The 18,775-nt window shown below is 41.3% G+C and overlaps 1 protein-coding gene across 1 annotated transcript in view; it reads right to left on the bottom strand.

Moving 5' to 3' along the window:
• Positions 1 to 17,513, bottom strand: part of cntn5 (contactin 5) — a 124,857-nt gene extending 107,344 nt beyond the window's left edge. The window contains exon 1 of the mRNA XM_056441420.1: positions 17,266 to 17,513. The gene's annotated coding sequence lies outside the window, so the exon portion shown is untranslated. The remainder of the gene's footprint in view (positions 1 to 17,265) is intronic.
• Between the last annotated feature and the right edge of the window lie 1,262 nt (positions 17,514 to 18,775).

The raw sequence follows: 18,775 nt of genomic DNA, 5'->3' as shown, positions 1-18,775 counted from the left end.
CACAGGCCCATTTCTTTCAATAGGAAAGAGAGATAAAAGGAAAAGAATAGATGGCTGCTAAAAGCTCATTTTATATTTTTTATTCAGAAGATTCGGTCATTTCTTCATTTTTTGTACTTGAAATGTGAGCCTTAGGTTAATTGAAACTCATGCAAGGACACTTTTGTATTAATATCTTGACTTCTCAAATCTTTTTTTCGTACGATAAACTTGATGAATGCCAGTGCTAAATGTCTACGCGTCCAAGAGAATTATAATTAAGTATAATTAATGGCCCAATAAGAGAATCCATTGTAAGGCTAAACGTCCTGTCCCATATGTCATAAATTGAAGTCCTACTTTTAGAGATCAATAAAGGAATGTCTTTACTTTTTAACAAGTCATCAGCACAATTAAGGGACCCTCTAAAGACAAAGAATGAGGCCAAATAACAAGTGTGGATAATGTGTGTGTGTTACCTGTCAGTCTTGAAATTAAGAAGAAATGGTTCATTCTAAAAAAAGGTTTCGCCACAGCAAGGCGATCAATGACTTCAACGGCAAGAGGTAAAATAAATCTAAGATCCATCCCTCCATTATCCATACCACTCCATCCTCATTAGGGTCGCAGGGCGCTGGAGCCGATCCCAGCTGACATTGGGCGAAGGCAGGGTACACCCTGGACAGGCCTCCAGACCATCCAGGGCACATATAGAGACAGACAATCATTCACTCTCACATTCACACCTATAGGCAATTTAGACATCAATTAACCTGACTGCATGTCTTTGGACTGTGGGAGGAAGCCGGAGGGAACCCACGCTGCCACAGGGAGAACATGCAAACCCCACACAGAAGGACCACCCCGACCGGGAATTAAAACCCACGCACCTCTCGCTGTTAGGCGACAGTGCTAGCCACGACACCACCGTGCAGCCCCAATCTAAGATGTTTGTATTTATTGAAGTTTTATATCATATCATCAATGGCCAATTTAAGTTAAGGGTGACATTGAATGTTTATGAATAACTAGCCTTTAATTCAAATTGGAAAATAGGTCAACATAATTATATACGTAATTAAATAAATAAATGGTTTTCACATATTTAAAATTGTTTCAACGTAATGAAATATATACAATATATTAGCGATTAACTTAGATAACAGCCAACTAATTGCACATGATTCATACGACGAGTAAATTGTGTTTGTAAGAGTAAATTTAAATGGCGAGTTCTCAATTGTCAATTATACGACCGCATAAGAACAAATCCGTTCTTACAAGTGGTTATGGCATGAAGCCGAACTGTATCTATGGTAAGGACAGCTATTTGAGTTAAATATTTCTGTACTGGAGTTGACCCAACCACTTCACCACAGGATTTTAATCAACCTTTTTATTCCACTATAAAGCATAATAGGAGCTCGATGGAAACAATCAAAACTTATTTTAATTTTAATAGCGGCAGCTTTTTCAGTTTTCCTTGAATCTACATTCTGTGAGGAGACATGCTCGCTCACCTTGTTAAGTCAAAAGACATTCCCTAGAGAAGACGCACTACTCACTCTTCTATTATTTGTCACTTACTCACGCTGCCTCCCACTTCAGGGATCTTTGTATTACTAGTTTCTGGAGGATAAACTGGAAGCTTGTCTTTTGTTTATCTTTCTGTTTTAACCCTAACTCTTGCTTCAGTGCAAAAATACACCTGCAAGCTGAAACCCTATTGGACATAGTATTGTGTTCAAATAAATAGACATTCCCATTGAAAACATTCATATGAATACCGCTGTAACAGTGTCAAAGTGGTGTTGGCCAATAGAAGTTCACTCTCCCTTACAGGTGTATTATTCTATCATTTCACACTGAGAAACATGTCAAAAAAGTGCTCTATGGTGGATTATGTGTTTGCCAAATAATCAATTCAATTCAATTCAGTTTCAATTCAGTTTATTTGTATAGCCCAATTTCACAAATTACAAATTTGTCTCGGAGTGCTTTACAATCTGTACACATAGACATCCCTGCCTCAAAACCTCGCATCGGATCAGGAAAAACTCCCAAATAATCCTTCAGGGGGAAAAAAAGGGAAGAAACCTTGAGGAGAGCAACAGAGGAGGATCCCTCTCCAGGATGGACAGAACAATAGATGTAATGTGTACAGAAGGACAGATTTAGAGTTTAAATACATTCAATGAATGTGACAGAGTGTATGAATAGTTCATAGTAGGCATATTCCACGATGGAGACCTCCACGATCCATCAGGCAGATGGCGGTAGAGAGGAGGAGTGGGCGGAGTCTCAACAGGGCAGTGGCGTAGTCAGTAGCAGGAATTCCACGACCCAGACCTCGATGATCCATCAGGCAGATAGGATCTATGTTGTCTCATAGGGTCCGATGACCCCATGAGACGTGAAGTCAAAAGGACTCCGGGGAGAAAGCAGAGTAAGTAACGTGTGATTGAGAGATGAAAATTCATCCTTAAGGAGAGAAAAGAGGAGATAGGTGCTCAGTGCATCCTAAACGTCCCCCGGCAGCTATAAGCCTATAGCAGCATATCAAGGGGCTGGACCAGGTGAACCTGATTCAGCCCTAACTATAAGCTCTGTCAAAGAGGAAAGTCTTAAGTCTACTCTTAAACGAGGTGACTGTCTGCCTCCCGGACTGAAATTGGAAGCTGGTTCCATAAAAAAGGAGCTCCAGAGATACATGGAGAGATTCAGAAATAATGATGAGTCTAATTTTGGCAAAAGATTTGGTGAGTAGTTATAGCTGTATTTTTACTTGTATTTTATTGTTATGGAGTTCTGCTGATATAGACACCAGCTGAGTGCAGCCAGCGAGTGTTTCATGACCCGCTTTAATCTTCTTTTCAACTTAATTTGTGGACTCCCTTCTTTTGTTACCGCGAGCTAAACCCTGAGACCTACTGCAGTTTATTTTTCTGTCCACTTGCCCCCACACAGCAATTTAAATCCAGCAAGATCCCAATGCCGTCCTCTACAACAGAGAACACACACACACACAGACACACCGGCTGTTGAACAGAAATGCAACAAATGCGATACCTTTCCAGTATCCACACACCGTGCAACAATAGCACTGAAATAACACTATACCAACTCTGGCTAATGTTTAACACACATTACATGACATGCCATTTAGCTGACGCTTTTCCCCCCCCAAATGTGTTTTGATATCCGACGGGGCATTTGTTTGAGTTCTTTCGCCCCGACATGCTCCGCGGCGCTCCTCTTGGCTGTTGATGTCTATCAATATCGCTCATTTTGAAAATGACGTTAGAGGGCAATACGGATCTGTATCAGACCAGCGGGGAGGGCAATACGTGGCTGGCATGACGACTCATTAGCCAATCAGAACGCTTGGACTGTTGTTGCCATATAATAATTCATCTTTATTCATAAAGAAAATGTAAGTTAGCTGTCTGACCTGCCCAGAGGAAACGCAGGTCGAGGACAGCTTCGCTAGTGTAATGCTGCTTATGGTTCAACTCTGTAAGAATTATTTTTTGGCAATGGGTGCCCATTTTTTGGGTTTGAGCACCTGCCCCCCAAAATGTCTGTGCACGTGCCTGCCCCCACACCCATCCAGATACTGGAGGGGACAATTAAGTACTGGGGCAGCTGCCCTGAATGGCCGACTGCTAGCGCTGTGTGTTGGGCCGAATCCTTCAAGAAGCTTACTTCAAAAAGCTTACTTCAGTCAGGGTTCTGTTATTCAAGCACTCTGGCCAGACAGGTCATGCAATTTGGTGAATTTACTGGCTCTAAAACGACTTGCTACATCTGCCTATGTTCAATACATTTCTACACCCAATTTGTAGATTATGCAACGTTGACCGACATGAACGACATCCTCCAGACGCATAATTGTTGTAATTAAAATGAAACACATTTACCGTATGACAACCGAGTCTGCAAAAAACATACAGCCCCCTAAAAACATTTGCTTGTTTAAAGGTCTTGGACAATAACTTTCCGAGGAGAATACACATATTTAAGAAATACCCCTCTGTTTTAATTCTGTGTGGGCTAAAGCCTGCGTTTAGGGCTGTGTTTGGATCCCCGCAAACGTGTGGTCTGTTAAGCGTTAAGTACAGCACATTTCCACACAGGATAGTTCACACGGGCTCGTCTGCTGGAGGCGCACATCCCGGTTTGGAGCACATGCACTTGAATTTACCTCCATTTACAGGAAACTGCGAAACAGAGGCTCCACGTGTCACTTTGGTATTGTGCGGTGTGTGATGAAAATTGAGATTTAATGAGTGCGCAATTATACGCATGAGGGCACTGTCTCAAAGCTTATTGTTGGATATCTGTTGGATCTCTACAACTCAGGTTAGTGGAGTTAATACACCCACTTGAGCATGGTAGGCTGTTAAATGTCAAAGATGACTGGCGACTTAAACTGCGGACCAGCTATGCTTTATTCTGTAAAGCGGTATACAGACAAGCTCACTGAAGGTATCCATCCTGATGGTACAAAATAAAGGAAATAAATATTGTAGGTCTCTACACTGAGATACTAAATTCCATAAACGGCAAAGAGAAAAAGTGAAGGCACATGATGGTCTAAATCTCTTGCTTTGATGTCACCATCTCTATTAATTAGTCAAGATGCTTTTAATCCTTACAAAAAATCATGCAATTATGTTGATATCTGCCTCAATGCAGACAACTAAGAGACGAAGCAGAGATGCGCACTGAGTGACAGGTCGGCAAGAGCAAAACCATATATTAGATTTGTTGTGAAGTAAAGGTCGCCGCTAACATAGCTTTAATGTGAACTGATTTCCTCCGCTCAAATCAAAAGGGCACGAGTTGCTATGGTAACTATAGGAAAGAATCGTAGTAAAGGTGCTGTGCAATCTCCCATCATCTTCTAAAAGATCACTTTCATAAACATGTGACGGCCTTCTTGACGTGTGGTCCCTTTTCAAGACTCTCCATTGAGTGCAGGAGCCCCTGAAATGCAGCTGTGCGTTTCTATGCTGAATGCTTATCCCCAGTGATATTCTGTACAGTCCCATGGTGCATTTGTGGCCATGATATAATGATCGGCAGTGGAAACCGCTGCTAGTGATCACGGTTCGACCACTTACAACATGAATCAACGTTGGACAAAATCATTAAGATACGAATATTCTAATAGTAATAAAGTCGCCTGCTGACAGTGTTCCTTTGGTCTTTTCATATGCATGACAACATGTGAGAGACATTTAAAAACTATGATAGGATCCCAAATAAATGTTATTTGTTTTTTGTTTTATACTTTCGGCCCTTGATACTTTGCCTCGCAGAAACCTTCTTTCTGCGGCCGATCCCACACCGGCTCTGCGCAGACAAATGGGGCCCGCCTCCCTGCCCGCCTCCCTGCCCGCTCCTGCAAAGGGGTGTTGTCCATTTGCATGCACCGCCGGTGCTGCAGTGACACAGAACCGGCCAAAATTGGCAACGCCTCACCCCAAGCGAGGTAAAAGGCAGAAGAATGGGCAGGGAGCCAGTGAATAGCGAAGCAAACAGCTTTGTATTCATTCTATAAATATACAAATGGTAATGTAATGGCTATCTACATGAAGAATAAATGAAAAACACAAATATAATGAACATTCACTTATAGTGATCAATTTGATCTGGACAGACGTAAGCCGTTTCCATAGTAACTACCTTATTTGTTTCTCCAGTCTCCTAGTGATAAAGTGCCTTCATCTCTTCTATGGAGAATACAGTGAGGATTTCCATTTTTAAAATCTGTTAACTGTAAGAATCATTGTAATTAATTTCCTGTTCAGGTAAATGTGATTATGATGCGCTTATAAAAAATGATATAAGCAAGTAGAAATCTTTATCCTAAACCCACGAAAGGGCTTCGTCCATGCATTGATTTTCAGTCGACTCGACCACTGTAACTGTGTGGTCTCTCCCTCGAAAATCGCTTAGACAGCGGCAGCTGATTCAAAACGTTGCTGCCTGATTCCTCGCTAACATCCCTCCAGGTCTGAGGTCTTTACACTGGCTTCCGTTCGAAAAAAAAATTTGCTTTTAAAATACTGAAGTTGGCTCATAACTTTGTTGGTTTATACTATTTTGAAAAGACATTTCGTATCTCCTCCGTCCTCACCTCTCGGGTCTCCTTTCTCTCCCCAGAGTCAGAACTAAACATGGAGAAGCAGCCTTCAGTTGGTCTTCACCAGAAACACCCATGAAGCTGCAACTCTCAGTTCATTTAAATCAAGGCTAACGACTTTTCTGTTTTGCCGCTGCCTTTGATTAAAATCAAATAATTATCATTTTCTCACACTGCTCTGTCACTGATATTTCTGTATTTTTCTCATTCTAATTTAGCTTGTTTAAATATTCTATTCTCTTCACTCTTTAATGACATTTAATTGTGTTTGAATGTGCTTTCGTGGTGTTTTTCTTTTGCACTTTGTCTTAATGCTTTTAATGTTTTAAGTAAAGCACTTTGAATTGCCTTGTTGCTGAAGTGCGCTAAATAAACTTCCCTTGCCTAAGATTTAAAAATGCATTTGATAAAAACATTAGGGCAATTACATTAGATGAAAGAGATAACATCATCAGCATGGATGGAATTGAACTCTTCTTCGCGCTGTATTTACAACACAACAGTATGTGAAAACATTCTTGGCAATACATGGTTCTGATTCTGACAACAGCTCACTTTAAATCACTTATTAAAACCGTACAGGATGTAGCCAAAGCACATAGTTTGTGTGTCAAATAATAATGTCAACAGTTAAAGGATCATGACTGTAACTTATACTCACCCACAGACATATCCTTCTATTCATCAAAACAAACACCACTCATTGTATAAGGGTTCTTCTGTTAATACTTAAAATATGTTGGGGACGCGTACTGCCCACCCTCCGGTTCCCCCTCAGGTAAACAGCTCTGTTGTCATCGTTTGCATTGTTACCTTCGCATTGAAAATGCGGAAGGTTATGTTTTGATCGCCGTGTATTTATTTATTTATTTATTTGTATGCGTGTTCGTCGCATAACAAAAAAAGTTTTAAACCGAATCGCATGAAATTTGGTGGGCTGATTGGTTTTTATCCGGGGACCAATTGATTAGATTTTGGGATCAATCGGGTCAAAGGTCAAAATATTCTTTTTACCATAGCACGGTCAATTTGCATCCAATTGGCATGCAACTAATGCCAACATGTTCATAATTCAATGCCCAATCTTGTGATATGCGAAGGTATGCGCTCTACCGAGTGCCCGTTCTAGTTATCTCTGTTAGCACCGTTAGCAGCGAGCCAGAGGCTCAGTCATCGCCATGTTGAGAGCCATCGAGAGGAAACAGAAATGTTCTCCATCTTGCATTTAGCAGCTTTGTCAAAATGTCCATGAAGGCCACACGGTCTGACTGATGTTTAGTTCAGCCTGTAACTTGCCATCAACTGTATTGCAATGTTTGTACTGTGCCTTTATTTTCACCTTGTCCGTTTCAAATTAATAAAACCTAAAGGCCTATGTTTTATGAGGAAGGCACGACTTGGCACGTTTGTTAGGCCTCAAGGATACAGAAACACTGAATGTAAAGATAACTTTTTGTTTACAAGACAACTCCACAGAGCGCCTTTAACAGTAATGCAGCCGACTCAAGACTCTTAAATCTGGACTGTCCAGGCTTATTCTCCAGGGCTCAACCATAAGGATTGACCGAGTGCCCGGGGCAAGTAAAATGCCACTCCAAACCTCCAAAACCTTCTGCAACCTCCAAAACCTTCTGTCATTCCCTCATACTCGCCTTAAAACTCGTGGTGACCGAGCTTTTGAAGCAGTGGCACCAAAGCTGTGGATGCTCTGCCTGCAGCCCGAGGGTTTGCTGATTCAACAGCATCATTTAAACTCCATCTCTGAAAATGCTATGGCCTGCTTTTATCTTCTCTGTTTGTTTATTTATTTTACTACACCATCTTTTAAATTTTTATCGTACTTTGCTCTTTCAAGTGTTTAAGTTTTGGCCCCTGTTATTGCCGAATTAATGTACTGCCGACGGCTATGAGGCTCTACAACAGTTCACCTCTTGCCAGATCACCCTAACCCTTCTTATTTGTGTTTTTTATTTTTATTTTTATTCTTGTGTGTTGCTTGCTATGGCTGGACAAAATTTCCCTTGGGGATTTATTCTTGTGTGTTGCTGCTACTGGCTCGACAAATTTCCCCTTGGGGATTAATAAAGTATATATCTATCTATCTATCTATCTACTGTACTTTGTGTGTTTGTGATAAGTGCAATATAAATAAACGTAATAAACTTACTTACACTTCTGTTGGCGCCCCCTAGTCCTTACCGAAGATTCAAGTAAATCTTGCAACAAACTTGAAAGTTGACCCTAAAACACTCCTCCTATTCCTCCTGTTCATGTGTAGGCCTACTTGTGAACTTGCCCATCGGGAAAGTGGTAAAAAGAAAGAAAGAATTAAACACATCTGTTGAGAGTTGTTGTCATACTTTCCACTCCCTTTCACTCCTTGAAATCCACTGACAGATGTACGGTGGAGCAAGAGACAGTCAAGCTAGCCGCCATTTTGGTTGTGATAAGTGTCTCTTCGTGCAGTTATGGCGCCTGGAGTGGACATAAAGGATGAATTTTAGCAATAACTTCGCAAATGTTAGAAAACAAAAACAACATTATATTAGGCCTACACATTAAATATTAAATAATGTTAGTTGGAAATGTGACATCGTCACCAGAGCAGTCCCGATATGTGAAAACACAACAGATTTCTACTCAAAATGTTTCTATGAATATATCAATCATTTTACTCGACATTACTGTTTTGAGAAAGTCACATACACATTTTTATTTCTGCAAAACTGCAACGGATGCACAATGTGCAAATAAGATAAGCAATGCAAAATACGAAGAAGTGGTCATTAAACCTTGTGAGACCACCGATGTTTTCTCTTTTAAATAAAACAAATGAAAGAGGATACATGCGGGTTTGTTCCGGACCACCATACTCGTCTGTGCAGCAGATGTTTTAAGTAGCTGGTTAATTACAAACCTTCAGTCGTTGACCGATTCTTCTTATCAAAAGCTCAGATGAAAATTCAGTGAAATAATATATATTTTAAAAAAAAGTTAAACAAGCTATTGCTTTAATGGTTTCTGTTATTTTCATAGTGTAAGGCTCCACTTCTCTATTACAATCTACACATCTGCTGAGTCAGTATTGCTGTCACATCTCCCATTAATCTCCCATTATGTTAACTGTTACATGTATTGATCTATCGGGCTGCTGGGAAATGAGATAATTCACTAACCTCTCACCCGTTGCTTATCTTTCTGTTTTATTAAGAGCTTATCATTTTGAATGACATTCCAGGTAAGGTTGAACTCAGTGGCGTGCCGTGGGCCTGGGGCCTGGGCCTTCAGTGAGGTCCGACACAGTCCCACCCGAATTAATCCACCTCTTATTACCATCATTATGATGCCATGGCTCTAGACACTATACAGTTAGACAGAGACGTTGCGTCACCTTGAAATTGACATTTTTATTCAGAGAATTGCAGGGAAAGAGTACAATCAGAATCAGAATCAGAATTGTATTTATTGCCAAGTAGGTTTTCACCTACCTGGAATTTGTTCTGGTGTATGGGTGCATACAGTGAACATAAAACATACAAACACAATAAGTACTACTAAAAATAAAAAAATAAAAAATAATACACTACAGTTCAACTAATAGACAGGAATATAATCGAGTGCAACAGAGTTATATTAATATTCGTCTTCTATCCATTTCTGGTCCACAAACTTTAAACTTTAAGTCCAACTTTTTTTTTACAGTGTGTTCACTAAACAGCGCATTGTCACCCAAAGCAGTTTCACCGTGATGATGAAGATGAAAGTTCCTGTTTACCCAAACACATGACACAATGAGTCTTTTCAATATGTCCCTCTTGTTCTTCACCTTTTCGTTGTGCAGCTCCGTTGTGCAGCTCCGTTGCCCTGCGCGCTTGTTCGTTGATCTGTAGATCCGCTCCGTGTCCCCAGAAGTTTTCAAAGCACCGATGCTTGTAGGTGCCGAGCCGTACGTTGGTGTCTCGTTGCTGCCTTGGTTAGACAACTCAAGTTTGCAAAGCCAGTCTGGCTCCAAACAACAAATCGATCACTTGCAAATAACAGGCAGCAGTCCAGTGTGCAGAGCTTCTCGGAGCCTGTGAGCCGTTGGTAGCGCTCGGAGTTGGAACTTTGAAAGTGGCGAACGAACCCCTTCCCCGCCTGTGACGGGCTTTGTAGCGTCGGCGTCGGTCTTAAAGTTCGTCTTGAGAATGGCGTTATAATTATATCCTCGACCAAATCGATATCTTCTCCTCCTTCCGCCATTGTGGGTTGAAAAAACAGCTCAGTAGTACGCAAATTAATTTGTTTATCAAATTCAGTTTCCTAGTTCTGAGGTTCTGCATATACCTGCCTATAGGCCCCGCCTCTCAATATTGGTAATCCAATCAAAAGACGTGCACGTCCTCCGCCTGCTAGCTGGCTCCTGTGCCGGTTCCGGGGCCAGCTAGCTGGCCTTCAGGAGCCAACTCTAAAGCCGATTGGTTGACACTATATTTTCATTTCCATTCACTTTAAGCTACCAGCGCCCACAATGTTGATTCTGAAGGCCTAAGGGCAGATTTTAGCCCCCTACCAACACATGATGGCTGAATATGATTGGCTAAAAGATCTAACATAAAGACCAGCCCTCCAAATCTCAACCTGGGGCTGGAAGCAGTGCACCCAAGAGGAAAGCTATGAAATGAAGAGTATAACTCTTACTCTGGGGAATAATTTAATACATATTTGTGGGAACATTAATTTAAAAAAAAATGATATTCTGATGATGTTTAGGCCAGCAGAGAAGGCCTTGCTGGCCCTGACGGCCCACCACTGGTTGAACTTGGATGCCTGACTATGCATACTGAAATACATGCAGCGCTACTAAGAAATTATTCAAAAATAATCTAAAATCAGATAAATGCCATTTCAACGCTAACTAATGTTTTTCACGCCATCCTGATATCTGGAAGACGTTTTGCCAGTTTTTAGTCCTGCATTTATAAAAGCATGCTTTCTATATACTGATGTATTCCAGTAGAATATGACGCAGATATTATTATTATCATATTGCCCGTTCACATTCAGTTCGTTAAACACTCTATGCAGCTAATATCGGATCTAGATTCGATCAGAAATTTGCTGGTGAAAAACATGAAATCACTAAACATCAATCATAATCCACTCATATGATCGCATTGACGTCATTGCATCACATAACCACATTGAGGGAATGATTGGGCATCTCCCTCACTTAGGTAGAAAAATAGAGAGTGCTGAGACGTTGAGCGCTGAGATGCCGCACCAGCACAAGCAGCTGTTAGTTGTGTCCTGACAGATACCACCACACACGTTTCATCTCTCGGGAGAGAGTGGAACACACAGGAGCAACTCATCACGAGCCAGCGGGATGCATGACTTACTGAGCTGTGGGAAAGGTGACCCTAAAACACTCCTCCTCCTCCGGTTAATGTGCAGCACACCTCCTTTCTGCACACTGGGTTACAACTTCCCCATGAGTTTGTGGACAATAAAAAGGCTGTGACCAAAAAGCGTCTAATACGACTGAACAACATGTTGACCTTTTGTCTGTGTGTGTGTGTGTGTGTGTGTGTGTGTGTGTGTGTTTGAAAAAACATGGCAGAAAAGAAAAAATCTTTAAAGCATTTTAACCATCTGTCACATGAGCCAAACACAATTGTACTCATATGTAGCTTCCACACAGAGAATAATAACATAAATCACAAACAAAAAAATCGAATCTGCGGAAGGTGAAAATGAGAATCCAAATAAAAACAAATAAATAATGCATACGACACAGGAATTGAGATCCAATTAATTATTGAAAACATAATCTGCGAGGGTGAGGCAATGTTTGAGAACTTGCTTTTACAAGAAGCTGCTGAGAAGCAATGACACATTAATGAGGAGGCAAAGAGGTGTGTTAACCAACCGGGCCCGGAGACATTTGGGTTAAAGATCAGAATGTAAAAAGGTAATTATACATAAATGAGAAAGAGAAGTATGTATGTACAAAAAGAGTCTGATGCTCTCTCTTGCTTTGCCACTGGAAGAAAACAACCAATCAAACTGAAATAGGCTGACGGCTCAGAGTTAAAGGGTCAAGTTCAACTAAAGATTGTGCATGGACCTTGCATCTCTCCCCTTGTTCTCCCATGGATTGTCTGCCACAAACAGAATTATTGACTTGCGCAGAAATATTCAAGACTAGCCTAAATACAAATCATATTTTTTTACTTTCTTAAACCTGAAGGTCAAATGTACATCAGTCATTTCAGCTAATCTTTTATTTTGTACTATCAGCGTGATGCAGATATAGCCTTAGACCCTGCATTGGCTCCCCTGTAACCTCATTATTTTTATTTTTTTATTTTTTTACACCTTCATCTCACTAATCTGTCTCGAGCATGAGATTGTTAGAGGTTCGGCAAGATAAAAAAATCAAAGAGTGTTGTGCTTCATCGTGGCCCTGGAAGATAAGGCCCTTTACTGTCACATAAAATCAGGAGCTGCCTCCTGAAAAACACTCCATCCTCAGGCGACTCCCCACCATCACCATCATCGCTACTCTCTCTCCATACCATCTCCACAAATATTTGGTGTTTACTTCGCTGACAAAGTACTTCCAAAGACACATCAAATCTTCCACCACCACCACCTATTTCAGCAATAAGTATAAATCCATTGTGCAAATGGTGCTACTGTACAGATTGTGATATCACAGGCGAGAGGTGTGATATTGTTGCAATAACTGACAAATATTAACAAATCAGAGCCGGATATTTGCAATCAGCGGTGTACACACATGTGTGTGCTTTTCAAATAGCACTCAAAACAACACTGCCTCGTTCCATAGTAGCAATTAATAACCTTTTAACATTCTCACAACCAGACATTTAAGCTGCTTGCACAGGAGAAAGCCCGAAGTTAACACAATGAGGACAGCACAAAGACAAACAGATAAAGGGACTGAATGATTAACCAACCCGAGGCTGTGGGACGTATTAGCCAACCAAAACAAGATATTACAGCCACTTAGATCAGCGGCTGACTACCAGAGTAATTGTAGACAATGGAGAAGGGCCACACATTGGTGCTGTCACATCTTCATAAGAGGCGAAGTCCCGCCCCTTCCGGTGCCTTGTTTCGAAAAAGAAAAATACAGTATTCGATGGGGAAAGACGATGTATTTATTTTTGTATCCTGTTTCAATAAGGACAAGAAGTACACATGGATTGTTTATCAATTCAAAAGACACATTTTGCATGTCATAGGTTTGCCGTGGTAATATTAGTTTGGTGTAAAACCACTCTGAGCATCTCTCGTCATGAACAGTGGTCCTCCTCACCAACACGGCCGTTGCCTCGGCTTGATAGCTAGCGAGCTAACTCGACGATGTGCCACGCGCAGACGTAACGTGATCCAACCCGATGCGTTTCATCCAGCGACCCTTTTCATCAGCCGGGAAGCGAAAGAACTCCCAAGACCCGATGATAGTGAGCACATCCTGGTATACGACCCCAGCTGGCAATTGTAGCTTCAGAGAGAGACGTCCTTTCCGTGACTTTTGGGTGTCTAACATTTTAAATTACATATGTCCACAGTCTTGTGTGGTTTTACGACAAAATACAACATTCTTGACTTGCTTTTGAATTGACTTACATCATAGGTTCACGCGTGTGTTACTTCTAGACTAGATTACTGCAACTCCTTATTATCAGGCTGCTCTAATAAGTGTTTTAGGTTCCTCCAGTTGATCCAGAATGCTGCAGCTTGTGTACTCACTAAAACTAAGAAAATAGATCACACTATCCTGTATTAGCTGCTCTGCACTGGCTCCCCGTAAAATCAAGAATCAGGAGGCACTTCGCCTCTCTATTGGATTACTGCTCGACATGGTGCAGGGATTTATTGTCCAATCTGTCGGCTGCATCACCAGATCAGAGCATGAACCAAAACGCCAGATGAATGACAAACTTTGTTGAAGGGTGCTAGACTCGAATCAAATTAACAGCGCTTCCTTTGGAGTTCAGATCGTGCTTTCGTCTGACAACACCGGCGTGACTTGAGATTGTCTGTTTGACTCATCAGACGTCAAATCCGAGTCATTCTTAACTGTGACAGGTATGGACGGGAGCAGAAATCTGACGCAGATGCTTCCGAGCAATTATATAAATTAAGTTGTCAGATGACTCCTGAGGGACATTTGTCTTACAGACTCTGCAAGACCAGCGGGACTCTGCTACAAACAGAGTGCTGGATAGCAAGGCAGCCAAAGATGGGTTGACCACCGTCAAGATAACCCATATTTCTTTTTTTTTAAAGCAAATAATGTCTTTAATGTGACAAATTTGTGTCATGACAAATCTCTCCAGGGGAAGATGCCTAGGACCACCCAAAAAATAATTACACTCTTGCATTTTCTGGACACAGGTGGTAGTGGGGGGGTATGTTGTTGACAGATTCCAGGATGTCAAGCATTTTCCCAACACTTCCTATCTCCACTGTTGTGTCACCATAGAGGCGTAAACACAGTGTGCTTCCTGACTCTGTGCTGTTGATACGCCCTGTGTGGTGTGATTGTATATTAACTTTGAATATATGCGCTACCGCTGTATGGAAAGCACAGCGGGTACGTGTTTGGGACAAAGCGTGATCTGCAAGGCATTTGTCTATTTCCTTCTCATTTGTCTTAGATTTGTCAGTGAAAATTAGACCCCTTGGGTGCCATTGTCTTGGAAAGACAGTTCCTATCCCTGGCCTCTTATTTGTCACTGCTGGCGTGCATATTTTTTTCCAAGGGTCTTGAAGGCTTGCCTTCGCCGGAATTGTCATTTTCAATTCGCTAGACCTTAAATCCACGTCCGTTGGACCATGTCAACAACGGTTACATTTAAGAAGATGAGAAACCTGCAACTTCAAGAAGTATTCAATTTCCATCAATGTTTGCTAATCTACTGATTTGCATTTCCCCCCCTTCGTAAACATTTAAAAGCCTTTAAAAACACAGATTTACATCTGATAGGAATAGGGGGAAACTCTGATTCATGCCAAGTGAAATGGGCACAGCTGTTCATTTCCTCAATATTTTCCCCAGATGTACAGGTGAAGCTCTTTTTGATTATGACTGTCTGGCGATTTTTACTATAAGACTCTGAGCAAAATGAAGCTTTTTTCTTTCGCATGATATCTGGAAATTAAACTAAGGGGTGGAGTGGACTGATATATAAACCATTTAAGCACATTAGGCCGCCGGACTATATATCATTAACATTATGCCAAATTATAGCTCGTTTAAAAGTCACAAGCATGCCTTTAAGTTAGACTGTAGACTGCCGTTACTATTAAGTCTTAATGGATGCTGCACTGTAGAACAACTAACAATTAGCTGTGTGGGGGGGGGGGGGGGGGGGGTATGGTACAACTGCAGTATGGTATGTGGTGTGCTTAACTCACAGTGCTTCTAATGGATGTGGATGGAATTGTAATTGGAGCAACAACAAAATAAGAGCGCGTAGGCTACTTTCATCTGTGCACAGACCACTCTCATTAACACACTTGCACACACAGTGTCACTCAACCTGGAGTCAGGGCATCAATAAGATCTGCAGAAGAAACTAGGTTTCTACTCCAGTTAAAATTATGTATTTTTAGAAGCTAATTTGCCACCAAAGTTTGATGGTCTAAATCTTCAGGATCCTTGAATGTTGCCATGACACATAAGTGACTGTAAATTAGAGACTGGCCTTAAAATAGCACAATGTTGTTTCTTGGAGTCTCTGAATGGACTCACATTAAAAATAAAGAAAGCAGATGCCAGAGCAGCATGAAGGATTTACTGACAGCAGTTACACTTTTTAACAGTTGTGTTTCCCTCCTGGCAGACTCTATTCTTTCTGCCACCACTTGGCTAAATACTTCCAAGAAAAAAGTGGAAAAAATATACCGAATTGAATAATGGCTCAGGAACACCCCCGTTGCTCTCCGTGCATCATCCCAAACGCAGCACCCCCTCAATATAAATAAGTAAATTAAAAAAGCCAAATCCATAAGACCAAAGAAGTGTCTGTCTGTCCCCGAGCCACAATTCACCACCCGGCCGGTCACCAGCAGTCAGATGATAGCATTGCATATCTCTGATCAGATATTCTGGAGGGTCTACTTGTGTGGTAAGTGGCGTGTTAGATGCCTCTCGCTCTGCTAACCTAAAGGTGCACTTCTCCCAAAAAAAATAAGGTGCTCTGCCTTTGCTCTTGTAGAACAGCTCTATTCTTTCACAAATATATATATTTATATATACAGGACTGTCTCAGAAAATTAGAATATTGTGATGAAGTTCTTTATTTTCTGTAATGCAATTAAAAAAACAAAAATGTCATGCATTCTGGATTCATTACAAATCAACTGAAATATTGCAAGCCTTTTATTCTTTTAATATTGCTGATTATGGCTTACAGCTTAAGAAAACTCAAATATCCTATCTCTAAATATTAGAATATCATGAAAAAGTATACTAGTAGGGTATTAAACAAATCACTTGAATTGTCTAATTAACTCGAAACACCTGCAAGGGTTTTCTGAGCCTTGACAAACACTCAGCTGTTATAAATCTTTTTTTTTTACTTGGTCTGAGGAAATATTAAAATTTTATGAGATAGGATTTAGATCTGAGACAGTCCTGTATATATATATACATATATAAATATGTGCAAACAAAATAATAATGAAAAAGCAGCAATGTTTTCTTTCTAATCACTTCTGTGATTGGACGTGTCAACATGTCCTTTGCTCGCGCGCCTCAATTAGACTCCAAGGCACTCTTTACGAAAAAGGGAGAAGTTATTAAAATAATTATTTCAATAACTTCTCCCTTTTTCGTAAAGACACGGGTGGAGATGATCGAGCCAGACGGCGAGCAGGAGGCTGTCTGTCAAAAGCGCAATAACTTGAGTCTGATTATCCGCCTCAATTCAGAACTACTGTACGATAATAACCACTGGTATAGTCAGCGGAACTTGTTTCTATCTCTCTTTGTCTCTCTATATCTCTCTCTCTTAGAACAACCTGCGTTCACTCTATCGCACAGCTGCGTGCGTGGCTACATCACACCATGAGCCAAACAAAACAACAATTGGAAAGTGAAACACTTTACTCACGCGGAGGTAATGAAGTCGTCCCTCGCCTCTCCTTGTCCCCGTTCTCTCCCGGTTGAGCCCGCTCGTGGTGACCGCCGTGGTGTCTCTCCCTCCCTCCTCCCCCCGACCCAAACGGAGGAAAGGCAGCGGTATTTAGGATATCACGGTCCTGGTGCTCGTCTGTGTCGCGCTCTATCCGGTTAGCCAGCGTAAACAGTAGCCTACATCCTCGGGTAAAAACAATTCATGAAATGGCAGTGAAATTGACAGTGTTTCTCTCGGTGTCCGGCACTGTCACCCTCCAGCGAAAACAAACCAGTTTGTTCCTCCACTTCAGGGAGCTTTCTGCCGGCGCTGTGCGTCGTGGTGGACTGCGCTCTGGTTTGGTCTCCTCTATGTCAGCCTCCACCGCTGCAGCCGGCTGAGGCTCTCTGCAGCGCAGCATCCCGTATCACTGGTGCTGAGGGGTGTGTGGGGGGGGCTCAGTTGGTTATAAGGAGTGGCATTGCATCAGTCTCAGCCACTGCGTAACGTCGGGTTTATCTAAAAGCGTTTGTTTATTTGCAGGTTGTTGTTGTTGTTGTTGTTGTTCTTGTTCTTGCCTTTCTGTGATAGTGAAATGGGTGGTTTGTTTAATATGAGGGCTAAAACAAACATACGTTCGTTAACTTTACCTGTGCTGTGTAGCCTAGTGAGTTTCCTTAAATCTCCAAACTGGTGCAGAGATTAAAGTGATTTTTGGCTAATTTGACAATGGAACCAATTTAGTTAGCAAGATGAAAGACTTTCACAACTAAAGTCCCCCTGGCCTTTATATTTACGTAAAATGGATATAGATTCAGGTTTTTCACTTGCTAGCTTGGCTCCCCATGACTGCTTCGCAATGTTTATGAATGACTAGTGTACATTATTCACAATTTTACACTAGTTACATTAAAACTATATAATACCACTATTAGAGAATACAGATACAGAATACCACTATTAGCTAATATCTTTGCGTGTTCTAACTAAAGAGATTGACGACACTGCGCTAGTTGTTAACATGCCATCATCTTTCTGTTAGTATATGCTTCTCATTGTGTCATTTGGTTTCTTTGTTTTTATAGTGACCAAAAGTTCCAGCTGCATTGATGCTGGCTTGATTAACATAAATAAAATAATTAATTATCTCCACCAGGAGAGCCATATGCCATCGCTCCCATTTATGTGAATGAAAGAATCAGCACTTCTATGTTGTACGCGTCTAATCTTGCATTCCGCTGCAGCAAACTGCATGAAAACCTGACGAACGCTCAAGTTCCCAAGTTTACTCACCAAAACTTTATGAAAACACCTTTTATTGCCTCTTTTATACTGCCACTACCAACCTGATGACTCCTTGGTTTTCAACAGCCACAGGGACACAAGTGATAACACATCTGAGTGCTTCGCCGAACCCCAGCCGCTGCTCTGAGGCCACAGAAATAGTTATTCTGTTATTTTAATTGGGAATCAACTTCACCGTAGCACGCATATTGTCCAAAAAAAA

This window comes from Pseudoliparis swirei, chromosome 20 (genome assembly GCF_029220125.1).
Source record: "Pseudoliparis swirei isolate HS2019 ecotype Mariana Trench chromosome 20, NWPU_hadal_v1, whole genome shotgun sequence".
Classification (NCBI taxonomy): domain Eukaryota; kingdom Metazoa; phylum Chordata; class Actinopteri; order Perciformes; family Liparidae; genus Pseudoliparis; species Pseudoliparis swirei.
This window is presented reverse-complemented; position numbering and strand designations above follow the sequence as displayed.